General features: G+C 37.7%; 1 non-coding gene across 1 annotated transcript; it reads left to right on the top strand.

Annotated features, from left to right (window-relative positions):
- Nucleotides 1-9363: 9363 nt before the first annotated feature.
- On the top strand, nt 9364-9495 carry LOC127686554 (small nucleolar RNA SNORA17). The gene has a single exon (XR_007978169.1). It is a non-coding gene; the product is annotated as a small nucleolar RNA SNORA17 (small nucleolar RNA).
- Nucleotides 9496-24073: the final 14578 nt, after the last annotated feature.

Raw genomic sequence — 24073 nt, 5'->3', positions numbered from 1 at the left:
ATTGAGAAAAATGTACAATTGGCTTTTTGTTGTTGTTCTTGTTCTCAAATCTATAGGGAGGGGATGTAATGTAATGTGCCTGTAGATAGAGAAGAAACTGTCTTTTTGCAAGAAATACAGTCTACCCCTCAGTCAGGGAAGCAGACAAGTAGAACAGAGCTGATCTATCACTTTCCCGCAAGTTACTAGCCTAAGACCCTTAAAGAGTTAAGGAGGGCTCATGGTTTTGGTTGCTATGTGCAGACCAGGAAGAAGCAATGCAGGGGCACCTCTTTAATAGGTGAAGAAGGATAGACTCAGCCACCACACACTTGCTGCTTGGCATCCAGTCCCCAGAGACTCTCAGAGGCTGTTTTTGTGTGTGATAATGCCATATTCCATTGCTAAATTTAGGAAGCCCTCATCCAATGACACAGACACCTCACTATGACTAATTAGCAATGAAAACTGTGGATTTTGACAGGCTTAATAATTTGATCTCCAAAGTTTTGATTAAATTAAAGCTTTCTGCCACTGGGCAGAAATTTGTATGTATACAAGTTAATATTATAAAGTAATGAAGCTTAACCCACAAACCATGAGAAAAACAGTCTAATGATACAGCTCCTCTGTGAACAGGAAATAAGGTGTGTGTCTTTGTGTGTGTGTGTGCGTGTAAAAACACAAATATGAGTGTTCACATAAAATAAAACAGGTTTGCTAGTACATTACTAAAACTTTTTAACATTATAGAAAACATGTGCACAATTGAGTGTGAGGGTATTTATATATAAATTAGCAGATAAGAGAATCATATGTGCATACATAGCACTAAGAATTTCAGATATATACATAAAATGGAAATTTTATCTCCATGGTGATAAAAAAGAATTGTGTGTATGAGTGTGTATGTGTTAGAAGGTTTGTATTGTCAGTTGTTACATGATTTTGAAATCTTTAGAGAGCAGCTTAAAGAAACACAAACACCATTTATTTATCAAATGTTTTATTTATAATAGATATCTAAACATAAGGGAATTGTTGATATGCACATTAAAATGCCATCCTACCTAATATGTATATATACTTTTTCACAAAATTAAGCAACTCTGTAAATGTATACAAATAACACAGATATATTTTATTTTATATTTGTTGTATGGATATATTATATCTTGCAATATATAAAACAATATTCACATATACAGCAGGAACAGATTATCTAAATAACTCTAAAATAGATTATAAAAATATAATAAAATTGTAAAATGCAAAATTTGATGGTTCATATGTAATTTGATTTTCAATCTTTTGAGGACAAATACTTTAATATATTTTATATATCAGATGGGCCAGTTTAACAGTATTAATGTCATGAATGCATGTTTACTACTTAAAACATACCCAGTTAAGTATTCATGTTTTAAATTATATAATCACAAATTTGAATGTGAAAAAATATAAAACATTATGAGATTGATGTCTGAGTATAACCCTGAAATATAGGTATGTTATAAAATATCTGAATTCTGTTATAAAGAAAGTGAGGTGACAGTGCAAATGTCAATAGTGCAAATTGATACTTTGTGTTGGACGCAAGTGATGTGCACACCAGTGAGAGAATTTCCATGTTTCTAATTTTTAAGATACATGAACAAATAATTGCAGTATTGAACTAGACACACAGCTATAGATATGTCGTTGGCATGTAATACTCTTCCAAACAGTATAAAATTTAATATTTTAGTTATGTTTCAAATTTTGGTTCAACACATTTAAAGCATTAATATTAGTTTACAAACACCATCTCTGCCCCTCTTCAGGGCTTTTTTTTAAATTTGGTAACCTGCTTTTAAGTAAAGTCAAAACTTTTCATCCCGACACGTTAGCCCACTAATTTATCCTCTATATCTCTATGTACCTCTAACATACCTCTAAAATACAGTATCACACAGTGTGGGTTATTTTGTGACTGCCATATTTCATATGTAATAATGTACTCATAGGTAAAACACTTCATCAGAGCAACTTTCCTCTTCAAAGTTGAATAAAATAAATAACACACACGAATGAGCATATGCTCAGGTGCAACAGACACAAATGCATGTGCGTGAGAATTATTGCTTCTATATACATGTTATTCTAGTGAAAATAATCAGGAATAATAATTTTCCTGATAATACATAGTAAAAGCCATACAATGAGACCTGAGGACAGTGGGGCAATCTGGGGCAATCTGGAAAGTAACTTCCAATAATTTGGATTTGAGAAGAAAAACAAAAGAAATTGACAGGATAAGCATTCAAGTTAAAATTACCAGGAAACAATAATCAGTCAGAGATCTGGGTAATGGCCTTGACGTCCAACCACATATTTTAGAAACAGCAATGATGGAAAAATTCGTGTACAACAGGGAGTATGCAAAGAAGTGAAGGGAGATGATGCAGATGCCAGGTCTTTTTAAACCTGTTTTAATTTTTTCCTTGCAAAAATAAATATCACAAAATGAAGTATATAACCAGTAACTTACTTGATGAAACTGCATTGTTTTGGTTTCTCTTCAACAATCATTTTACAAATGCCCAACATTAAAGAACCAGCCTCCCTGTGGTAAGTCACTGGGCACTGTCCTTCATCTGGAGCTGCAGGAAGTTGGTCAACACATTGAAATTGCTTCTGACCTTAGAAATAAAAAATCAGGTCTCAGAAGTCAGTGAGGGCTCTCTTCAAATCTGTTCTCTCTGACTACTGCATGCATCTGTGCACATAAAACAGCAACATGCTTCCTGGCCTGAACGGCTGAAGCAATATTGAAAATGACATTTGAGGTTCAGGTTTATAATGAAGGAGTGGAGATTCTGAAGATTTTGAAGATTGTTTTGTTTGCCGTCTGTGTAGTCTCCTGTTCTCCAGTTCTCTAGTAAAACTGAATGAATCCTTTTCCATGTTGCAATAAAATCATCAACAATGGAAGGAATTCTTCCAATACTGTGCCACAGAAACCAAACCCAGGGTACACACAGTGAGTACACTTTCAGAACTCTCCAGGGTCAGTTCTTTTCAAAGCTGGCTACAGAGCAACAGTGCCTGGAGAACTTTGTCCACCTCAAAACAAATGGCTTGCATTTGTTAGCTCTCCAGGTGATTCTACAACATTCATCAGCAGTTGAAAACCATCATCATTGCTCTCCAGTTGTGGCTCACATGATGGTATAGGGAAACAGAGGTCATATTAAAAAACCATACCAAATAACTTATTTTGTCTAAAAATTAAGTCATTTAACATTGGAAACTCCAAATAGACTCTGATTATTCATAGTATCGATATCAAATCCTAAGCCTGTGTATCACCCTCTTTTTTTTTTTCTGATTTCACTACTCATCATCTGTAAGATAATAAGCCATACTATACTTTTTGAAGAATATAGGCTAAGTAAGCCTGGTCTCTTTACAAATGTCTCTAATATCCCCTTTGTACATTTTGGTATAATTCTGCACATATGTTAGTGAATTATAAAATATGTTTCCTGTTATTTTTCTCTCTGCATATTTCTTGACTGGGTTCCACTGGTAAGAATTTCAGTTTTCAGTTGTAGCAAATAAGTCCAAAACTTTGACTCAAATCTACATTCATGTCTTTCAGTTATTTGAGAACCTAGAGATAAGATATTAGTGAATTTTTTAAGGGACAGGTTACAGTGAATGTAAATTCAAAACCGTAATATATAAAATTTAAATTATCTCTAATAAGTTCTGTTGGGAGAACAAGGCTGGAGAGGTGGCTGAGAAATGAGGACTACTGAATGCTTTGCAGAGAAATCAGGTCCAGTTTCCAGTACCCACATGGCAGCTCACACCTACCTGTAACTCCAGTTCCTTGGGCTTTGATTTCTTCTTACAGAATTCACAGGTACTGTGTTTAAGTTGTCAATATGCAGATAAAACTCCCATAAAGACTAAATATAATAAATGAATCTTTAAAAATTATACAAGATACTGTTGATAAATCTATTTTATAGTCAGTTAACAATTAACTTAGTACACATCTCCAGCAGTAATACAATATTTGGTTGATAATAAGCTGGAAACAATTCAGATGTCCCAGGACAGAAAAATAATTACAAAAAAATGTGGTTCATGTACACAATGTAACACTACAAAGAATGAGGACATCCTGAGTTTTGCAGGCAAATGGATGGAACTAGAAAATATCATCCTGAGTAAAATAACTCAGATCCCAAAGGTCATTCATGAACTGCAGAGACAAAATGGAGAAGAGCCTGGGGAAAAGGAGTGCCTGTGACAGGCCCAAAGTGGGATCTAGCTCAAGGGGAGATCCCAAAGCCTGACAATATTACTGAGACTGTTGAATGCTCATAGAAAGGGACCTATCATGACTGCCCTCTGAAAGACCCAAAAAGGAGATGAAAGAGTCAGATGCAGATATTTACAGCCAAGCAATGGACAGAAGCTGCTGACCCCTGTGGATGAATTAAGGGAATGCTAGAAGGTGAGGAGTGGGGTGCCCTCTCAGACACTGGACAAGCAACCAGGCATCATACAAGAGCTGGTATGAGGCATATCCAAAACATATACAGCAGAGGACTGCCTGTATTCAATCACAGAAGATGCACCTAACCCTCAAGAGACTGGAAGCCACAGGGAGTCTAGGGTGTCTAATGGGATGAGGGTCCATCCTTGTGGAGACAGGGAGGTAGGGAGGAGGTATGGGATAGGAAACAGAGGGTGGGCCTAGAGGGGGTTAAAGTCTGGAGTGTAAAAATAAAGCTTAAATAAAATTAAAAATAAGCTAAATGAATGAATAAGTTACCTTATCCTAACCTCCAGTAACATACAATTTGATAATTATTTGTTATTAGTTGTGTCTGAAATGTCCCCCAAACCATACGCATTGAAGGCTTGGTAACTAATGAAGGAATGTTCATAGTTACATACTTGAGAGTATGATTGGATAGTGGAGATACCAACTTAATCAGTGAATAAATGCACTGATAAATTAATAGTTCGATGGACTACTTGGAGTTTGTAGAAATTAGATTATGGCCATACATGGAATAAATGAGTCATTGGTAACGGTGGAGAATTTTGAAACACTAGCTCTTTGCATACTTTCTTTTATGTCCAACAACCTTAAAATCTACCTCACACTAGTCAGAATGGCTAAGATCAAAAACTCTGGAAACAGCAGATGCTGGCAAGGAGGTGGAGAAAGAGGAAGACCCCTCCATTTATGGTGGTATTGCAAGCTGGTACAACCATTCTGGAAATCAGTATGGCAGTTCCTCAGAAAACTGGACATAGTACTACCAGAGGACCCAGCTATACCACTCTTGAGCATATATACCCTGAAGACACTCCAACATGTAATAAGGACACATATTACAGTATGTTCATAGTAACCTTGTTTATAATAGTCAGAAGTTGGAAAAAAACCCAGATATGCCTCATCAGAGGAATGGATACAGACAATGTGGTACATTTACACAATGGAGTACTATTCAGCTAGTAAAAACAATGAATTCATGAAATTCTTAGGCAAATGGATGGAACTAGAAAATACCATCCTGAGTGAGGTAACCAAAACACAGAAGAACACACATGGTATGTACTCCCTGGTAAGGGGATATTAGTCCAGAAGCTCAGAATTCCCAAGATAAAATTCACAGACCACATGAAGCTCAAGAAGAAGGAAGACCAAAGTGTGGATAATTCAGTCCTTCTTAGAAGGAAAAGCAAAATACCCATGACAGGAGATACAGAGATAAAGTGTGGAGCAGAGACTGAAGGAAAGAGCATCCAGAAACTGCCCCACCTGGGGATCCATCCCATATACCAAACCCAGACACTACTGTGGATGCCAAGAAGTGTTAGCTTACAGGAGCTTGATGTAGCTGTCTCCTGAGAGGCTCTGCCAGTGCCTGCAAATACGAAGGTGGATGGTCTCAGCCAAACATTGGACTGAGCTCAGGGTCCCCAGTGGAGGAGCTAGAAAAAGGACCCAAGGAGCCGAAGAAGCTTGCAGCCCCACAGGAGGATCAACAATATGAACCAACCAATAACCCCAGAGTTACACCAACCAAACACATGGAGGGACCTATGGCTCCAACCACATGTGTAGCAGAGGATGGCCTGGTTGGACATCAATGAGAAGAGAGGCCCTTGGTCCTGTGAAGGCTAGATGCTCTAGTGTAGTGGAATGCCAGGGCAGGGAGGCAGGAGTGGGTGGGCTAGTAAGCAAGTGAAGGGGATAGGATAGGGAGTTTTCGGAGAAGAAATGAGGAAAGGAGAATACATTTGAAATGTAAATAAAGAAGATATCTAATTAAAAAGTGAGCAGCCCCAGCTACATTCTTCCTCACTATAATGTGCTGTCGGTCCTGAGCCCAGAAGCAACAGACCCAGATGTCCACAGACTAAAATCTCAACAACTGCCAGCTCAAATAAGTATTTTTTGCTTCAAATGGTTTACTTCAGGTATTTTCACATAACACAGATAGGGGTAACTTTAAACAATACATTATCTGAATACATTTACTGCCTCTCTAATATATTTGCGTGAGAGTTGTCTCTTTGCTTGAAGAGGCATCCCTTCCCACCGCCTTCTGTTTCAAGACCTCTGCTGCTACCTACGCTGGAAAACCTGCAGCTCTTTCAGGCAACTGTGCATCAGACAAGCTGCTGTTTTCCAAATAGCTTTCTGCCTCTTGGCATCTGTTATTTGCACTGTCTGCTAGAACATGGCAGCATGGTCTCATAATTGTCACCATGTCTCTCTCTTACTATAATGTAAAGCTCATAAGGAGAGTAACTGAGTCTTATTTATTTTTGACCATGAAGCATAGAGAACAAAAAGTCAATACATGTTTCCAAATGTAGCAATCAATTATTCAACAGCTCAGATCTATATATCAACCTGTGACTTTCCAGAAATGCTGACTGAGAACAAAATGTGAGATTTCTTACCAGCAGTGAAAAGTCTATGTTTTGTGAATTTTATTTCCAAGGGACAATGAGAAATAGAAATTAAAGTGAAAATCAGTTAGAAGAATCTAAAAAGGCAAGTGTGGGTCAGATTAGGAACCAATTTTTCCATGCCAGTAAATATGTTGTCTGGTTGGAACACAGCAGTAGAAAAGGCTATGTAGTGTTACTAATGAGATCTGGGTCATAGGTGAGAGCAATTTTCAAACTACAGCACCAACTTTTGCCTCAGAAATTGTGACAATGATTGTTTTATTGGATCATTCTTCTCACATTCTGAATCCTTACCGAAGCAGACAAAACACAGGTGTGATATCTTGGAAATATCTCTTTTTAATAAAGAACAGGTGTGAATGTAAAATGTGTTCCAGGAACATTCTAAGTCCCTGCTGTTCTTGGGATGAGTAAGAGAACTCAGGTGCTAAAGCAAGAGGGGAGACACCTCCACAGCTGGAAATCCCACAGCTGCTGTATTTGAGATGGTGTTTCACTCCAAATATATTTACAACCCACCAGACTGGCAAACTTAAGGCTGCCCTTCCTACTGTTAAAAAACATTATTCCTAGAAATTTCAACTGTTTACATTCTCAAAAGTGATTAAAGTTCTTTAATGATGAGAATTATGAACTTATAGGCAGTAGAATAAAATGGAATTATATCTCTGTATAAAATTGATTCATAATATATGAGAAACATTAATATAATTCATTCTAAGACATTTAAAACATACATGATAACTTGCCTTCAGAACATAACTTGATGGGTAAAATAACAGATATAGATAAAAAATGCCACTCTTCATAGTAGATTATACATAACAAACTTGTTGACTGTCAAGCTCATTTTTGTTTAGCTTTGGGAAGTTTGGTAAGCAAAATAGTTGATTTTTTTTTTTTGAGTTTTTGTAGCCAATAGTACTAATGGTATAGTTTGGTGTATTTTGGAAATACTTATAAGCCATGAATATCATTAGAATTAAATTATATAGTATTTTCATCACCAACTATCAGCTGACAAAATGTACTCTCATCATTACTATCCCAAAATTCATGTCCTAGCTACCACTGATTTTTGTTCTGGTCTGTAAATTTTATCTTCTTTTTGAAAACTATATGTAAATGCAATCAAATAAATACTTATATACAGTATGCAGCTTCTTTCTTTGAAATGATGTTTTGCCCTAAGTAGTATTCTATTGGATATGTATACTTCAATGTGATTACTCTGCCACGAGTTGAGTTGGAGATATTTAGGTTGTATTGCATAAATGAAGTTTCTGGGAACATTGGAATGAATGACCTTGTTTTCATTGCTGTTTATTAAATGCCTCATATTAGCATCACTATGTCATGTGATAGACAGATGCACATTTATACCTGCATATTTATTACTCACATACAAAACTATCTTTCCCAACATCTGTTGGGATTTTGTGATGTGTTTAAATTTTTGCCCTACAGTGAGTGTGCTTAGCAATATTTGTGCACATTTTCAATTGCATCTTTGAAATAATTAACAATGTAAGGCTTTACATACAATAACTGTCTCTTGTTTATTTATGATAAAATGTCTGCTGGAAATTTTTGCTCATATTTAAATTGGGTGTTTGTTTTCTTAGTGCTTAATTTTAGCAGTTCTTTCCATATTTTAAATACATACTTTCATAAAATATTTACTTTAAAAATATTTTCTCCTCTTATAACATTTTATTACGTGATCCAGTTTAGCTTTTTTATGAATGCTGAAAGCATTTTGTAGATTCCTTTGTTTAGTCTCCATAGGTGATCATAACTTCCAGGATTAATGACAACCTGATGATGTTTTTTTTTTCTTCTTGATATGTATGCTTCTATTTCTTGATTTAATCTGTTGCCTCAATGCAATATTTTCTTTCAAGAAACTAGTTATGCTGGTCCCAGCTAACGTTTTTCTAATAGTTTTGTCTGTTATTGTTGTTAGATGATCTTTAGTAAATTTCAGGATTAATCACAAAGTCTGTAAATGAATGTTGAATTTGTTAATTGATTTTACTACATATATTACAGTCAGGATATAGTTTTAATACATTTATGCATTTAATTTAGATGTTCTGACTGGTTGAATGAGATACTCTGTATATTTACTTGCATATAACAGGGTTTTTTATAAGTAAAATCCTAATTTTATTATTGGAAAAATACTTGCTATTTTTTTTAGATATATTTGGATAGCATTGCAAGTATTTATTGTCCAAATTTCTGAGAAAAGATGGACGTGAAGATATTTATACTTATGATCCTGGGTTGTACATAAGTTAATTATAAATCAATTTTAATATGGGAATGTTTATTGTGATTGTATTTCTTCTGTATTAAATCTGTTAGTTTGCATCTTTTAAGAAACCTGCTCCTAGAGGCATTGCTGGTGCAACTGATGTGTCATATGTGCATCCATAAGTGGCAGAGAGGAGAGAGGTTATGTCTATGCTCAGTGTTCTTGTCTATGAACATCTGAATGATTAGTGGCCTAATGTTCCTTGAACAATGCAAGCCTGAGATGGAGCCCAGTCAGAGTCAGTGGGCTTAAACAGGTTCCCAGGATGGGGAATGAGCCAGAAAATAAAAGAACCGTGCCTTGGACTGCAACTCCTGGTAAGAGTGAGCCCTAGACTGATGACCCCAGGGCCATGAGGGATTATATTCTATATATTATTTTCATGTAAGAACTTTGATTTTTGTCTTTTAAGTAAAGAAAATTCTAATTTTTAGTTATTGGGAAATACATGTCTTACTTTATAAATATACTGGAATAGTATTATAATTATTTATTGCCAACTTTCTGAGACTTGAGGGTAGTGAGGAACAGCCTGCTGAGAGTAGCCAATTATGATACCAGGGACAATGCTGGGGTCTCAGACTGTGCTAACAACTGGAGATTATGCCTGGGTCCATGGCCTTATAGCAGCAGGGGTCTGTCACACCAAAGAACAGGCTTGGTTTGGTTTCTGCCCAGAAACATGTTGATGTCTAAGAGCCATGCAGAATTGGCCCTACTTCTTACCTAAGCATCATGGGTAGGGCTGGTCCTGGGGTCCTGGGAGCAGAAGAACTGGTCACACCCATAGCCAACTATAGTACTTAGGAGAGCCTTAGGCAAGCCAACCCTGAGGAAATAAGTGTGGGAGAGATGGCCTTGCTACTCATCTTCCATGTAGTGATGTGGACAAGGAAAAGATACCTTCTTCCCACTTGGCTCTTACCATTTGCAGCAGATGAGAAACCAGGTCCTGAAGTCATAAGAGCAGAGAGCTGTCTTTGTTCCTCACCTGCTACAGCACTTAGGAGAGAATGTTCTGTACCCTTCATAGACAGCATAAGAGAGCTGACGCTAGTGGTAGGGGTCCAGGTCTGCTTCTCCTGAATGGGACAGTGTGAGAGACCCAACCCTACTCTTGTATGCTGTTTAGTAGAATTGATGAGAAAAAAATTCTCCCTCCCTTTTTTTCTTGAGAGCTGTTTCCAAAGGAGTCATGAGAGCAAGAAAACAGTCCCCGTTCCTCATCTGCTTCAACACTCAGGAAAGCAGGCCCTACACCTCACCTATGCAGCATAGTTGAGCTGACTCTGATGGCAGAAGAGCAGTGAGATGGCTCCCTAGGGTGTGAGCTTTGGGGACTTTCCTAGGCACTTGTCTGCCATGGGGTAGTGCAATGTGAGGGAGAGATGCTTTGCCACCCCCTTGCTCCCTGTTACTTATGGCCATAGGGCCATAAGATTAGTAGAACTATCCCTACATCTCTTCTGGGTAGCAAGTAGAGCTGGCCCTAGACATGGGGATTGTGGGTGAGGCAACTCTGACTCTTCTGCTCTGTGGTGGCATAAATAAGATTCTTTCTCCCCTCCCTCATCCTTAATCATCTATGGCAGGCAAAAGAGCTTGCCCTAGAGCATGAAGTAGGAAAACTGGTTGTTTCTCACCAGCTCAACACTCAGGGAGTGGGCCATGCCCTTCACCTGAGGATCAGAGTAGACCTGGACCTGGTTTTTGGGTTTGCAGGCGAGCCTGCCCTGAAGGTGTGAAAGCAGGAGGGCTGGTAAGTGGAATGACTGTCCAGCTTAGATATTTCTCAGGCCCAGATCCAGGACTTTGCATTGGCTTACCTCAACATCTACCCCATCAATGAACTAATGGGGTACATGAAGTAGTCAGTCCAAAACTACAAAACTACAGGATCTCCAAGACACAGAGCAACTACAAGATAACAGAGGGAAGTCACATAGATGTTCTAGTATTGATAGAGTAGCAGAAACTAGAGAACTAATACAATACCATGAGTCATTGCAATGAATATTTGCAAGCAAAACTGTATGGAGAAAAGTATATACTGTGGAGACACTATGGCCTCCATAAGATATTCCTTTTCTCTGAGGACGGGGGCAGTTACAAAAGTCATAGGCAACTACAAGAGGAAAAGGGGGGAGACAAGTGGGGTTGGGGTATATGATGTGAAATTCACTAAGAACCAATAAAGAATTTTTTAAAAATTTGTCTAGATCAATTGCACATTATACATTTTTAACAACTATAGAATTAGTAATACAGATCTTCCTTTTCCAAGTTTTTCTTTGTTTTTTGAAGACTTCTGTAAATATGTACAATGATGTGTGAGTATATCTGCCCCTCCAGTTCTTCTGTTTTACTCTCATCTAAACTCTTGATATGTCTGTCTCCCAACTTCAAGCCTTTATATATATATATATATCTCATATAATACATACATGGTATAATATATGATATATATATCATAATAATCCATCTATAGCAACCCATTCATGCATGAATTTTAGGTCATTCTCTAGAACATAGGAAACCTGCTAGTGAGCATATTCTCAATAAATAATTTTCCAACTTCCCACCACTATGCACTGCTGTTAGTGTCTCAGAATTCTATGGATGTTGGAATTCATCTCCCCAACCTATCTGGGGACTTTGGATAGTTTGACATTGAGCAGATTTGACATAGCTGCTATGTGCAAACACCAGTACAATACCTAAGTCTTATGAAGAAGAGAATATTTGACAGCACTTCTTCCTACTTCCCAGATCTTAGACTCTTCTGCTGTGTTTCCTGAGACACGTTGGATGTGTTGCATGTGATATAAATGGCTGAAAACTTGGTGTCTTACTCTCAGCACTTTCACCAGTCATTCATTCATCTCTGTATGGATTCCTGCCTCTCTCAAAAATTACTTCCTCTGATGAAGATTAAGAGCATCTCAGGTCTATGGGTATAGACATAAATATGTAGAAGGTTTTGACAGCATGAGCAATTTACAAAATGACAATAGCAGGGTATAGATACCTCGGGGCCTATGGTCTCCTTAAGCTGGCTTTTGACTTTATATTTTGATAATTTTATATTTTGACAATGTATTATTAGTGCCATAAAATTTATTTCCAAAATAAATTTTAAACTTTCAAGTAAAATATGTAATAAAATTATGTTAAGTAAAAATCAAGAAAGCAAAATAATAAACTTTTAAGTAAGTAGGTCTTTTGAGTCTTAAAAGAAGTGGCAAAATCCATAGAGTTGAATTATAATTTGATAGCTGTGAATTAACCAGTCTTTGTTTATGTTATACAGAGATTCTGAGAGTCCAATAATTTTCTCAGTGCACACTTGAAAAGTCCAGAGATTGAGTATAGGATGAAGTGAACAACACCAGCATTGTAGAGAGAAGAGTATTAACTCCTTAATGGTCTTTGTAATAGTCACTACACCTTGAAAAAGTTTCTTAAACCACTGTGGTATTATGAAATAATAGCTAAAGGGAAACTTTTAGATGCAACAGAATCCTAAAACTCTGCAAACTTTAAAAGTGTCATTGGTCTGTGTGTTCTTATCTTAAAATTAGTTTTCAGTAACACAGTTGAATAAAAAATTCCACTGCAGTACTGAGAAGATCTTGTGTGTGTGTGTGTGTGTGTGTGAGAGAGAGAGAGAGAGAGAGAGAGAGAGAGAGAGAGAGAGAGGGAGAGGCAGAGAGAGAAACAGAGAGAGAGTCAGACAGAGAGAGAGAGACAAAAGACAGACACAGAGAAACAGATACAGAGATACAAAGAGGTGGGAAGACTGGGAATGGAACTGAATTTTCTGCAATTTCAATAAGAGATTTTATCCTTTGAGCCATAGATTTTTAACTTTTAAGTTAAAATATAACGTGCTCTGAATTGTTTTTTTCCTATAATCCTATAAATTGGTATATGAATGGCTCAGAAAATGTCTGTAAATGCTTTTACCTCTTCAGTGCAATTTCTGCTAAAATGAGAATCTATACACAGGTGTTTAAAAGAAGCCAGAAAACACTACAACTCTTAAAAATATGATTTTGGAATTTTACTTTTAGAAAAATTGTTCAGAACACATGCTTATTTATATTGGCTATAAAATGTAAGAAAATGATAAGCTATAAAGTTTTGTGAAAATAAAATGCACTTAAAGATTTGCTACTATATACTTAAAATATCACTAATTTTATCTCTAAGGATTGTAAGATTTTTTACAATTTCCAACTCTCTAAATACATAGTTTTGCTGAAATTAAAGGTGTCTATTAAGAGTTTATATTTCTTAAGATACTAAAATGAAAGATTGGCAATGAGTTTGTCTCAGTTGCTTGTTAGTTTATTCTAAGAAATCAGTCATTAAGTCTGGTGAGGACTTGGGACAGTAATTTAATTTGCTGCTGTTATTTCCTTATAAATGTGTGTCTTCTGAGAGTAAAAATTTCACCTTTGGATAATTTGTTTACCTTTCAGTACTGATGCCAATCTCCCACACTTATCTTCATTTGATCTATTTAAATTACCTGGATTGACGTTGTCTTTTCAAACTGTTCCAGGATACACACTGTTCTGAGAGATTGCAATTAAACAGGAGGGGTTACTCCTCCTCTGATTCTACCTCTACCTGGAAAAAAAATATTATGCTCTCCTACCACTGGCAACCTTATTTGATGTATGCATGAAGTAGCATCTTCTCCTGGTAATATAATTTACTTGTATTGTCCAGGGTTCAAATGCCATAAACCTAAACCTTAATGTGATGATGTTGAGAGCTGGGGAATTTACAGATGAGAAAAATGCTTATATAACAGTTGATGGGGAATTAGTGGATTTATCATTGCATGAAGAGGCAATTGAAGTATTGGGCACTTGATAGAAAAAAAAGGTGAGTGATTTCCTTCTCTCTCTCATGTCCATTCTTGTCTTTTGGCTCTTCCAGTATGAGATATTAGAGAAATAATAATATATTTGATATGTGTGTGTTTAGCTTCACCACAGCATATAATTAAAATAGAAAATAATTTAAAGGCAAATTTAGTTTCAATTATAAGATGTTTTAAAAAGCAGAATCTAATAAAGTGCAATTAGTCAAATAAAATAATTGTTGCTTCCTCTCTCTCATGTGCATTCTTGTCTTGTCATGCTCCTTCCTGTCTCATCTGAGCTCCAGAGCTAATGTTATTCCAAAGCCCTCTGCACCCAAATCCCACCAAAGAGAGATCTAATCTCTACAGAATTCCTGGCACACCTAAGATCACAGGCTCATAGGTCCACAGGAGGGACAAGCTTCAGTCAGAGACAGCAAGATCAACTAATACCAGAGGTAACCAGATGGCAAAAGGCAAACACAGAACCCTAAGTAACAGAAACAAAGAGTTCTTGACATCATCAGAACCCAGTTCTCCCACCACAGTAAGTCCTGGATACCTCCACACACCAGATACGCAAGATTCAGGTTTAAAATCATATCACATTATGATGATAGAAGACTTTAAGAAGGACATCAATAACACCCTTCAAGAAATACAGGAGAACACATGTAAACAGGTAGAAGCACTTAAAGAGGAAACACAAAAATCTATTAAAGAATTACAAAAAAACACAGCCAAACAGGTGAAGGAATTGAACAAAACCAGCCTGAATCTGAAAATGTAAATAGAAACAATAAAGAAATCACAAAGAAAGACAACCCTGGAGATAGAAAAATTTAGAAAAGATATCAGGAGTCATAGATACAAACATCATCAACAGAATACAAAAGATAGAAGAGAGAATCTCAGGGGCAGAAGATACCATAGAAAATATTGACACAACTGTCAAAGAAAATGCAAAATGGAAAAAATATCCTATCCCAAAACATCCAGGAAATCCAGGACACAATGAGAAGACCAAACCTGTGCTAATAGAAGAGAAGGTATAGAAGAGAGTGACAATTCCCAACTTAAAGGGCCAGTAAATATCTTCACCAAAATTATAGACGAAAACTTCACCAAAACAAAGAGATGCCCATGAACATACAAGAAGCCTACACATATCCAAATAGACTGGACCAGAAAAGGAATTCCTCCTGTCACATAATAATCAAAACACCAGATTCACAAAACAAAGAAAAAGTATTGTCTTAGAGTATTCCTGCACAAACATCATGACCAAGATGCAAGTTGGGGAGGAAACGGTTTAACTCATCTTACACTTCCAATTGCTGTTCATCACTAAAGGAAGTCAGAACTAGAACTTAAGCAGGTCAGGAAGTAGGAGTTGATACAGAGGCCATGGAGGAATGTTTCCTATTGGCTTGCTTCTCCTGGCCTGCTAAGCTTGCTATCTTATAGAACCCAAGAATACCAGCCCAGGAATGGCACCACACAAAATGGGCCCTCCCCCCTTGATCACCAACTGAGAAAATGCCACACAGCTGGATCTCATGGAAGCACATCTCCAACTGAAGCTCCATTCTCTTCCATAACTCCAGCCTGTGTCAGTACAAATATTAAAAGCAGTAAGGGGGAAAAGGTCAAGTAACAAAGAAAAGGAGACCTATCAGAACTATACCAGACTTCTCACCAGAGACTCAAAAAGCCAGAAAATCCTGGACAGATGTCATACTGACCGGAAGAGACCACAAATGCCAGCCCAGGCTACTATATTCGGCAAAACTATCAATTACCATAGATGGAGAAACTGAGATACTCCATGACAAAAAACAAATTTACACAATACTTTTCCACAAATCCAGCTTTACAAAGAATAATAGATGGAAAACCCAAACACAAGGAGGGAAGCTATACTCTATAAAAAGCAAGAAAGTAATATTCTTTCAACAAACCCCAAAGAAGATAGCCACACAAGCATAATTCCAACTCTAACAACAAAAAATAACAGTAAGAAACAGTTTTCCTTAATATCTCTTAACATCAATGGACTCAGTTCCCCAATAAGAAGACATAAACTAACAGACTGGATTCTTAAACGGGACCTAACATTTTGCTGCCTGCAGGAAATATACCTCAGTGGCAAAGACAGACACTATCTCAGAGTAACAGACTGGAAAAATATTTTCCAAGTAAATGGTCCCTGGAAACAAGCTGGAGTAGCCATTTTAACATCGAATAAAATGGACTTTCAGCCAAAAGTTATCAAAAAGTTAAGGAAGGACACTTTATTATCATCAAAGGAAAAATCTACCAAGATGAACTCTCAATGATGAACATCTATGCTCAAAATGCAAGGGCACCCATATTCATTAAAGAAACTTTACTGAAGCTCAAAGCACAAATTGCAACTTACACAATGATAGTAGGAGAGTTCAACACCTGACTCTCAGCAATGAACAGATAATGGAAACAGAAACTAAGGAGAGACACAGTGAAAGTAACAAAAGTTATGAACCAAATGGTTTTAACAGATATTTATAGGATAATCCATCCTAAAACAAAAGAATATACCTTCTTTTCAGCACCTCATGGTACCTTCTCCAAAACTGACGATATAATTGGTCACAAACAGGCCTCAACAGATACAAGAAGATACAAGGTACCAATTATAACTTGGTCAAGGAAGAAATAAAAAAAGAAATTAAAGACCTTGTAGAGTTTTATGGAAATGAAGGCACAACATACCCAAAGTTATGGGAGACAATGAAAGCTCATAGCTCTGAGTGTCTCCAAAAAGAAACTGGAGATAATATATACTAGCAGCTTGACAGCAAACCTGAAAGCTCTAAAACATAAAAAAGCAAATACACACAAGAGGAGTAGACTGCAGGAAATAATCTAGTCAGGGCTGAAATCAACCAGGTAGAAACAAAAAGAAATATAAAAAGAATCAACAAAACCAGGACCTGGTTCTTTTAGCAAATCAACAAGATAGATAACCCTGAAGGCAGAGTAAGCAGAGAGCATAGAGACAGTATCCAAATTAACAAAATCAGAAATGAAAACAGAGACATAACAACATAAACCAAGGATATCTAAAAGATCATATCTTCTTATAAAAGCCTATGATCAACAAAACTAGAAAATCTGGATAAAAACGACAATTTTCTAGACAGATACCAGGTACCAAAGTTAAATCGGGAGCAGATAAACAATCTAAACAGCCCCATAATCCCTAAAGAAATAGAATGAGTCATCAAATATCTCCCAACCAAAAAAGCCCAGGACCAGTTGGGTTTAGAGCAGAATTCTATCAGACCTTTAAAGAGGACCTAATACCAATGCACTACAAACTATCGTATAAAATAGAAACAGAAGGAACACCAAACAATTCATTCTATGAAGCCACAATTATGTACATACCTAAAATATAAGCAAAAAAAAAAATACCCAAGAAAGAAAGAGAACTACAAATCAATTTCACTAATGAATATTAATGCAAAAATACTCAATAAAATTCTCTCAAGCCAAATCCAAGAACACATCAAAATGATCATCCATCATGAACAATAGGCTTCATCCTCAGGATGCAGGGATGGTTCAATATATGTAAATCCATCTATGTAATCCAGTATATAAACAAACTCATAGAAATAAATCAGGTGGCAGCGAGAGGCAGTGGCAGCAGCACATCCTTTGGAGAGGGCCCTTACCAGCAGAACCGAGGCGGCAGGGACCAGGTAGGGCCTGTGCCTGCTACCACTGGACTCCGCCGACCAGCCAGGCTGCGTGCGGAGGAGTTGTAGTGCTTTTTGCCACATTGAAGCCCCATTAGAACTCTGCCTCCTGCCAGCCAGTTACAAGAGGCGCTCTGCCATCTTGGCTCTCAGACTCCAGAGAGAACTGACAGAGCCAGGTATGCAGACATAGTCCGAAGCTAACATCACTTGGGTCTAAGCCTGGCAGGCTTTTAACTGCCCAGGTCCTGGGCAGCTCGGTGGGCCATCCGTGTGCCAACCTGGTAGGAGGTCGTTTGCCCTGCAGTCTGCCCAGCACTAGCAGGGGTGCACCACCATCTTGGCTACCTGGTGCCAGAGAGATCTAACAGACAAAGACAGCTAGCAGACATAGCCTGAGGCTAACACCGCTTAGGTCTAAGCCTGGCAGGCTTTTGCCTGCACACAGGCCCTGGGCATCTCGGTGGGCTGTCTGTGCTCCAACCTGGTCCAGGGGTCGTTTGCCCTGCAGACTGCCCAGCACTTGCAGGGGCGCACCTTGCCGTCTTGGCTACCTGCCAGAACCAGTTAGCAGACATAGCCCAAGGCAAACATCACTCGGGCCTAAGCCTGTCAGGGTTTTACCTGAACTCGGCATAGGCAGCTGGGCAGGCTGTTTGTCCACCAACCCGGTTGGGGGATCTTTTGTCCTGCAGAGGGATCAGCACTCTGAAAAGGTCCCTGCAGCATCTGCCATCATCACTCCCTGAAGGAGCAACACCAGGTTCACAGAGACAATTTGGGGCAGGTCACACTAGGGATGCAAGGGCACCCAAGAGGAGGGCAGCACATCAGCAATTTGTGCCAGGGGAAACCCAGTCATCCAGAGGTGCTGAAATAGCCTTACAGGCTCACAGGAGGATTAAACACCAGCCAGTGACAACAAGACCAACTAACGCCAGAGATAACAAGATGGCAAAAGGGAAATTTAGGAACCCTACTAACAGAAATCTAGGCAATATGGCAGCATCTGAACCCAATTCTCCAACAACAGCAAGTCCTGGATACCCCAACACACCAGAAAAACAAGATTTGGATTTAAAATCACTGGTCATGATGCTGAAAGAGGAATACAAAAAGGACATAAATGAATCTCTTAAAGAAATACAGGGGGACATGAATAAGTTAGAAGCCCTTACCATGGAAACACAAAAATCACTTAAAGAAATTCAGGAGAATAGGAGTCAACAGATAGAAGCCAATAAAGAGGAAATGCAAATATCACTTAAAGAAATGCAGAAGAAATTGAGTCAATAGGCAGAAGTCATGAAAGAGGAAACACAACAATCTCTTAAAGAATTAAAGGAAAACACAAACAAACAAATGAAGGAACTAAGCAAAACCATCCTGGATCTAAAAACAGAAGTAGAAACAATTAAGAAATCACAAAGGGAGACAAATTTGGAGATAGAAACCTTGGGAAGAAATCAGGGGCCATAGACACAAGTATCAAGAACAGAATACAAGAGATGGAAGAAAGAATTTCAGATGCTAAAGATAACATAGAAATCATTGACTCAACAGTCAAAGAAAATGCAAAATGCAAAAAGCTTGTAACCCAAAACATCCAGGAAATCCAGGACACAATGAAAAGACCAAACCTAAGGATTATAGGTATAGATGACAGTGAAGATCTACAACTAAAAGGGCCAGCAAATATCTTCAACAAAATTATGGACGAAAGCTTCCCTAACCTAAAGAGATGCCCATGAAAATACAAGAAGCCTTCAGAACTCAGAACAGACTTGACCACAGCAGAAATACCTACTGTCACATACTAATCAAAACCCCAAATGTACTAAACAAAGAAAGAATATTAAAGGCAGTAAGAGAAAAAGGCCAAATAATATATAAAGGAGTACCTATCAGAATTACACCAGACTTCTCACCAGAGACCATGAAAGCTAGAAGATCCTGGGCAGATCTCATGCAGACTCTAAGAGAACACAAATGTCAGCCAAGACTACTATACCCGGCAAAACTCTCAATCACCATAGATGGAGAAACCAAGATATTCCATGACAAAACCAAATGTACACAATGTCTTTCCATAAACCCAGCCCTAAAAGGATAATAGGGGGGAAACACCAATACCAGGAGGGAAACTATACCCTGAAAAAGCAAAATAGTAACCTTCTTTCATCAAACCAAATAGAATATAACCATTCAAATATAAAAATAACATCAAGAATGACAGGAAGCAATAATTACTACTCCCTAATATCTCTTAACATCAATGGACTTAATTCCCCAATAAAAAGACATAGACTAACAGAATGGATAAGGAAACAGGACCCTACATTTTGCTGCAAACAGGAAACACACCTAAGTGGCAAAGACAAAAACTAAATTAGAGTAAAAGGCTGGAAGACAATTTTACAGGCAAATAGTCTCAGGAAATCATGTGGAGTAGCCATTCTAATATAAGAAAATATTGACTTTCAACATAAAGTCATTAAAAGAGACATGGAAGGACACTTCTTGCTGGTCAAAAGAAAAATCCACCAGGAAGAACTCTCAATTCTGAACATCTATGCTCCAAATGCAAGGGCATCCTCATTCGTAAAAGAAACTTTACTAAAGCTCAAAGCACACATTGCACCTAACACAATAATTGTGGGTGACTTCAACACTCCACTCTACTCAATGGACTGATCAGGAAAACAAAAGCTAAACAGGGACACTGTGAAACTAAATGGACCAATTGGATTTAACAGATATTTATAGAACATTTCATCCTAAAGCAAAAGAATATACCTTTTTCTCAGCACCTCATGGTACCTTCTCCAAAACTGACCATATAATTGGTCACAAGACATACCTCAACAAATATAAGAAGACTGAACTAGTCCCATGCCTCCTATCAGAACACTATGGAGTAAGAGTGGTCTTCAATAACAACAAAAACAACAGAAAGCCCACATACTCATGAAGGCTGAACAATACTCTACTCAATGATATCTTGGCCAAAGAAGAAATAAAGAAAGAAATCAAAGACTTTTTAGAATTTAACGAAAATGAAAGCACAACATACCCAAATCTGTGGGAAACAAAGAAAGTAGTGCTAAGAGGAAAACTCATAGCTCTGAGTGCCTTCAAAAAGAAAAAGGAGAGAGCATATACTAGCAGCTTAACAGCACACATGAAAGCTCTGGAACAAAAAGAATCTAATTCACCCAGGAGGACTAGAAGACAGGAAATCATCAAACTCAGAGCTGAAATCAATCAAATGGAAACAAAGAGAACTATACAAAGAATCAACAAAACCAAGAGCTGGTTCTTTGAGAAAATCAACAAGATAGATAAACCCTTAGTCAGACTAACCAAAGGGCACAGAGACAGTATCCAAATTAACAAAATTAGAAATAAAAAGGGGGACAGAGCAACAGAAACTGAGGAAATTAAAAAAAAATCATCAGATCCTACTACAAAAGCCTATACTCATCACAACTGGAGAATCTGGAGGAAATGGACAATTTCCTAGACAGACACCAAATACCAAGATTAAATCAGGATCAAATAGATCATCTAAACAGTCCCATAACTGCTAAAGAAATAGAAGGGGTCATAGAAAGTCTTCCAACCAAAAAAAGCACAGAATCAGATGGTTTCAGTGCAGAATTCTATCAGACCTTCAAAGAAGACCTAGCACCAATACTCTTCAAACTATTCCACAAAATAGAAACAGAAAGAACACTACCCAACTCCTGCTCAGAACCCACAATTACACTGATACCCAAACCACAGAAAGATCCAACAAAGAAAGAACTTCAGACCAATTTCCCTTATGAACATCAATGCAAAAATACTCAATAAAATTCTTGCCAACTGAATCCAAGAACACATTAAAACGATCATTCACCATGATCAAGTAGGCTTCATCCCAGGGATTCAGGGATGGTTCAATATACAGAAATCCATCAATGCAATCCACTACATAAACAAACGCAAAAGAAAAAAAAACTACATGATCATTTCATTGGATGCTGAAAAAGCATTTTACAAAATTCAGCATCCTTTCATGCTTAAAATCTTGGAAAGAACAGGAATTCAAGTCTCATAGCTAAACATAGTAAAAGGAGTAAACAGCAAGCCGGTAGCCAACATCAAACTAAACAGAGAGAAACTTGAAGCATTCTCACTAAAATCAGGGACTAGACAAGGCTGCCCCCACTTTCCATATCTTTTCAATATAGTACGTAAGGTACTAGCTAGGGCAATTAGACAACTTAAAGAGGTCAAAAGGATACAAATTGGAAAGGAAGAAGCCAAACTATCACTATTTGCAGATGATATGACAGTATACTTAAGTGACCCAAAACACTCCACCAGAGAACTCCTACAGCTGACAAACAACTTTAGCAAAGTGGCAGGTTATAAAATCAATTCAAGCAAATCAGTAGCGTTCCTATACTCAAAGGAGAGGCAGACTGAGAAAGAAATTAGGGAAATTACACCCTTCACAATAGCCACAAACAATATAAAGTACCTTGCTGTGACCCCGACCAAACAAGTGAAAGATCTGTATGACAAGAATTTCAAGTCTCTGAAGAAGGAAATGGAAGAAGACCTCAGAAAATGGAAAACTCTGCGATGCTCATGGATTGGCAGGATTAATATAGTTAAAATGGCCATCTTGGCAAAAGCAATATACAGATTCATATAGAGGTCAAAAGGATACAAATTGGAAAGGAAGAAGCCAAACTATCACTATTTGTAGATGATATGATAGTATACATAAGTGACCCAAAACAATCCACCAGAGAACTTCTACAGCTGATTAACAACTTCAGCAAAGTGGCAGGTTATAAAATCAACTTAAGCAAATCAGTAGCCTTCCTATACTCAAAGGATAGGCAGGCTGAGAAAGAAATTAGGGAGATTAAACCCTTCACAGTAGCCACAAACAATATAAAGTACCTTGCTGTGACCCTGACCAACAAGTGAAAAATCTGTATGAAAAGAACTTCAAGTCTCTGAAGAAGGAAATGGAGGAAGACCTCAGAAAATGGAAAACTCTGCCATGCTCATAGATTGGCAGGATTAATATAGTTAAAATGGCCATCTTGCCAAAAGCAATATACAGATTCTCTGCAATACCCTTCAAAATCCGAACTCAGTTCTTCATAGAGTTAGAAAGAGCAAGTCTCAAATTCATCAGGAATAACAAAAAAACCCAGAATAGCTAAAACTATTCTCAACAACAAAAGAACTTCTGGGGGGAATCAGTTTCCTGGACATCATGCAATACTACAGAGCAATATGTTAAAAACTGCATGGTATTGGTACAGTGACAGGGAGGCAGATCAATGGAATAGGACTGAAGATCCAGAAATGAACCCACATACCTATGGCCACTTGATCTTTGACAAAGGAGGTGAAAACATCCAGTGGAGAAAAGATAGCCTTTTCAACAAATGGTGCTGGTTCAACTGGAGGTCAGCATGTAGAAAAATTCGAATTGATCCATCTTTATCTCCTTGTATTAAGCTTAACTCCAAGTGGATCAAGGACCTCTACATAAAACCAGACACACTGAAACTAATAGAAAAGAAACTTTAGGACATGGGCACAGGGGAAAAGTTCCTGAACAGAACGCCAATAGCTTATGCTCTAAGATTAAGAATTGACAAATGGGACCTCACAAAATTACAAAGTTTCTGTAAGGCAAAGGACACCATCAAAAGGACAAATCGGCGGCCAATAAATTGGGAAAAGATCTTCACCAACCCTACATCTGACAGAGGTCTAATAGCCAATATATAAAAAGAACTCAAGAAATTAGACCACAGAGAACCAAATAACCCTATTAAAAATGGGGTACAGAGCTAAACAAAGAATTTTCACCTTAAGAGCTTCAGATGGCTGAGAAGCACTTAAAAAATGTTCAACATCATTAGTCATTAGGGAAATGTAAATCAAAACAACTCTGAGATTTCACCTCACACCAGTCAGAATGGCCAAGATCAAAAACTCAGGAGAAAACAGGTGCTGCTGAGGAGTTGGAGAAAGAGGAACACTCATCCACTGCTGGTGGGGTTGCAAATTGGTACAACTACTCTGGAAATCAGTCTGGTGGTTCCTCAGAAAACTGAGCTCGTCACTTCCAGAGGACCT

Source organism: Apodemus sylvaticus, chromosome 5 (assembly GCF_947179515.1).
Source record: "Apodemus sylvaticus chromosome 5, mApoSyl1.1, whole genome shotgun sequence".
Classification (NCBI taxonomy): Eukaryota; Metazoa; Chordata; class Mammalia; order Rodentia; family Muridae; genus Apodemus; species Apodemus sylvaticus.
The sequence above is the reverse complement of the archived record's forward strand: the minus strand, read 5'-3'. Positions and strand labels throughout refer to the sequence as shown.